The sequence below is a fragment of the Salmo trutta genome, chromosome 32, assembly GCF_901001165.1.
Source record: "Salmo trutta chromosome 32, fSalTru1.1, whole genome shotgun sequence".
Lineage (NCBI taxonomy): Eukaryota > Metazoa > Chordata > Actinopteri > Salmoniformes > Salmonidae > Salmo > Salmo trutta.
Window position 1 is genome coordinate 13,195,175 of NC_042988.1, and position 4,621 is coordinate 13,199,795.

A 4,621-nucleotide genomic window follows, 5' to 3' on the forward strand; every position below is an offset into this window, starting at 1 on the left:
AGCTGCTGTCATCCCCCTCTTCTAAGGAGGTGACACTCTAGACCCAAATTGCTACAGACCTATATCCATCCTACCCTGCCTTTCTAAGGTCTTCGAAAGCCAAGTCAACAAACAGATTACCGACTATTTCGAATCCCACCGCACCCTCTCCGCTATGCAATCTGGTTTCAGAGCTGGTCATGGGTGCACCTCAGCCACGCTCAAGGTCCTAAACGACATCGTAACCGCCATCGATAAGAAACAATACTGTGCTGCCGTATTCATTGACCTGGCCAAAGCTTTTGACTCTGTTAATCACCACATCCTCATCGGCAGACTTAGTAGCCTTGGTTTCTCAAACGATTGCGTCGCCTGGTTCACCAACTACTTCTCTGACAGAGTTCAGTGTGTCAAATCGGAGGGCCTACTGTCTGGACCTCTGGCAGTCTCTATGGGGGTACCACAGGGTTCAATTCTTGGGCCAACTCTTTTCTCTGTATACATAAATGATGTCGCTCTTGCTGCTGGTGAATCTCTGATCCACCTCTACGCAGACGACACCATTCTGTATACTTCTGGCCCTTCTTTGGACACTGTGTTAACAACCCTCCAGACGAGCTTCAATGCCATTCAACTCTCCTTCCGTGGTCTCCAACTGCTCCTAAACACAAGTAAAACTAAATGCATGCTCTTCAACCGATCGCTGCCTGCACCTGCCCGCCCATCCAGCATAACTTCTCTGGACGGTTCTAACTTAGAATTTGTGGACAACTACAAATACCTAGGTGTCTGGTTAGATTGTAAACTCTCCTTCCAGACTCACATCAATCATCTCCAATCCAAAGTGAAATCTAGAATTGGCTTCCTATTTCGCAACAAAGCATCCTTCACTCATGCTGCCAAACATACCCTCGTAAAACTGACCATCCTACCAATCCTCGACTTCGGCGATGTCATTTACAAAATAGCCTCCAATACCCTACTCAACAAGCTGGATGCAGTCTATCACAGTGCCAGCCGTTTTGTCACCAAAGCCCCATATACAACCCACCACTGCGATCTGTATGCTCTCGTTGGCTGGCCTTCACTTCATAATCGTCGCCAAACACATTGGCTCCAGGTCATCTACAAGACCCTGTTAGGTAAAGTCCCCCCTTATCTCCGCTCACTGGTCACCATAGCAGCACCCACCTGTAGCACGCGCTCCAGCAGGTATATCTCTCTGGTCACCCCTAAAGCCAACTCCTCCTTTGGTCGTCTCTCCTTCCAGTTCTCTGCTGCCAACGACTGGAACGAACTACAAAAATCTCTGAAATTGGAAACACTTATCTCCCTCACTAGCTTTAAGCACCAGCTGTCAGAGCAGCTCACAGATCACTGCACCTGTACATAGCCCATCTATAATTTAGCCCAAACTACTACCTCTTCCCCTACTGTATTTATTTATTTTGCTCCTTTGCACCATATTATTTATATTTGAACTTTGAAATTTCTTCAAACTACAAATCTACCATTCCAGTGTTTTTCTTGCTATACTTTATTTACTTTGCCACCATGGCATTTTTTTGCTTTTACCTCCCTTATCTCACATCATTTGCTCACATTGTATATAGTCTTATTTTTTTTTCTACTGTATTATTGACTGTATGTTGTTTACTCCATGTGTAACTCTGTGTTGTTGTATGTTGTCGAACTGCTTTGCTTTATCTTGGCCAGGTCGCAATTGTAAATGAGAACTTGTTCTCAACTTGCCTACCTGGTTAAATAAAGGTGAAATAAAAATAAATACATAAAAATGTGTCTCTCTTCAGGCCGGTGGTGGCTGGTCCGCTCCAGCAGTCTGAGGTGCGGGAGGTTCCTCCGCCCCCTCTGGACATCGAGGGGGCCCCGGCATATACAGTACGCGCCATTATGAACTCCAGACGTCGAGCGAGGGGCCTTCAGTACCTCGTGGAGTGGGAGGGGTACGGTCTGGAGGAGCGAAGCTGGGTACCGGCGGATGACATCCTGGACCCATCGTTAATCCAGGAGTTTCACCGCTTCCGTCCGGATCGCCCTGCTCCCCGTCCTCCGAGGCCGGTGTCGGCGCGCTGCTGGAGCCGCGCATCAAGGGGGGGGTACTGTCACGACTTCCGCCGAAGTCGGCCCTTCTCCTTGTTCGGGCGGCATTCGGCGGTCGACGTCACCGGCTTACTAGTCACCCCCGATCTATGTTTCCTGTTTTGTGGTTGTTGGAGGTGTTTCTCCCAACCATGTATTATTGCTGTGGGAGAAGTTTTATTATGGTTTTGAGTAAACACATTTTTGTTTGCACTCATCCCTGTGTCCTGCGCCTGACTCAGATACTTCCCTAAACAAAATCATTACACACTCCTTTCTCTCTCTCTCTTTCTCACTATTGCGTATTCTGTTTCTTTCTTTCTTTCTCCTACTCTCTTTCTCTTTCTCTCTCTCTTTCTCACCCTTGCGCATTCTCTCTCTCTCTCTCTCTCTCTCTCTCTCTCTCTCTCTCTCTCTCTCTCTCTCTCTCTCTCTCTCTCTCTCTCTCTCTCTCTCTCACGTATAAAGGGGACTGACTGGATAGTACACCTTTGTTGGCGGCCTCAGCCCATCCAGGGAAAACTGGAAAAGGCTTCTTCCTCGGCTGTGGCCTAAAGTGACAAAGGGAATCATGTACGGAGGCAGGAGCAGACAGAGTCAGGGTGACTAGGCGGCTGGGGACGGGGGGAGTCTGAAGGAGGGGCTGTGGGAGACAGAGCCATACAGTCTGGGCTGGGCTGGGTGGCTGTGGGTTGTGGGACTTTGGGAGTCTGGAGGGTGGGTTGGGGGCTTGTGGATGCTTCCATAACAGCTGGGTGTTTCTCTGACCCTTGTGTTTGTCAGAACAAATTAAAGACTGGTACAGCTGAGGAAAAGGGAGAGAAGAGAAAAAAAGAGCTATAGAGGGTGAGTGTACTGTAAGCAGGTTATATACAGAGAGGGAGCTGCAGATTATAATAGGATTTTGATCGGAATTTTTGTTCCCTTTTCTCCCATAGCTGTGGTTATGTTTTAGCACCACTGTTATTCTTAATTAGAAGCATGTATTGTAGAGGCGGTGATGGCCTTCCAGAGCAGACCAACATTTCTCCCTGCCAGTGTCATATCCCATTCCTTCCTGGTCTAAGGAAGGTCCACCCCTCCGACTCTACTCCTAAAAGCAATCCACTTCCCTCTCTCTGTTCAGACCCAATCTATATTAGTCCCCCCATCCCTATCCTTCTGTCTAGTCCTCTCTTTATCTCTCTCCCTCCCATCCTCCTCCCCCTTTTCATGTCTGCCTCACCCCCCTCTGCCTTTTCTCTCTATCTCTCCGTCATTCATTCTTCCACTCTCCTCTACATTTGTCTCTGTCATAGCACCTTCTGCTCCTATTCTATCTCCCTCTCAGTCTCTCCATCCTCTTCTCTCTCTCCCTCTGTCTCTCCATCATCTTCTCTCTCTCCCTCTGTCTTTCCATCCTCTTCTCTCCCCCTCTGTCTCTCCATCCTCTTCTCTCTCTCTCTGTCTCTCCATCTTCTTCTCTCTCTATCTCTCTCTCTCTCTGTCTCCCCCTCTAACCTTCTTCGGTGGATAAATGGTTCCGCTGTTGATGAGTATCTGTGAGTATAGGCTGAGATCTCAGACTGTGGTGTTCCTTCAGGAGTCATTCGCTTTTTAACTGAGCATTATATTTAGTAGATTTATTCCACTGCTGCGCTGGCGGACTTCGCTGGAGTCAGATGGACTTTATCTTGCAGCCCACCTTTTCAGATCCATAGCATCTCCACAGGAGAGGAGAGGAGTGGAGGATATTGGGAGGGGTGCACCCTTCCTACCCCCTGCTTGCCGCCCTGATACCTATCATCCCAAATAACCTCTGGTTAGACTGAAAAAGAAGGAGAGAGAGAGGAGAAGGCATTTATAACAGGATCTGTTTCACGTTTGCTTAAACAGACAATTGGTTCTCTGGTGCTTGGTTGGTAGAGCATGGTGCTTGGCATTGGCCAAGATTATGGGTTCGATTCCCCGGGGCCACCTATATGTAAAATGTATGCATGGATTATTATAGAATTTTTTGAAAAAGTTTAAACGATACTGAACAAAAATATAAACGCAACATGTAAAGTGTTGGTCCCATGTTCATTGAGCTGAAATAAAAGATCCCTGAAATGTTCCGTTCACATAAAAAGCTTATTTCTCTCAAATGTTGTGCACAAATTTGTTTACATCCCTGTTAGTGAGCATTTCACCTTTGCCAAGATAATCCATCCATCTGACAGGTGTGGCATATCAAGAAGCTGATTAAACAGCGTGATCATTACACAGGTGCACCTTGTGCAGATGACCTTAAAACGCTAAAATGTTCAGTTTTGTCTCAGAACACAATGCTACAGATGTCTCAAGTTTTGAGGGAGCATGCAATTGGAATGCTGACTGCAGGAATGTCCACCAGAGCTGTTGCCAGATCATTTAATGTTAATTTCTCTACCATAAGCCGCCTCCAACGTTGTTTTAGAGAATTTGGCACTACATTCATCCGGCCTCACAACCATGCTGTCTGCACTCTAAATAGTTCAACACAATAAGAGTATTTGGGAAAAAATTGTTATCTTGAGACAAG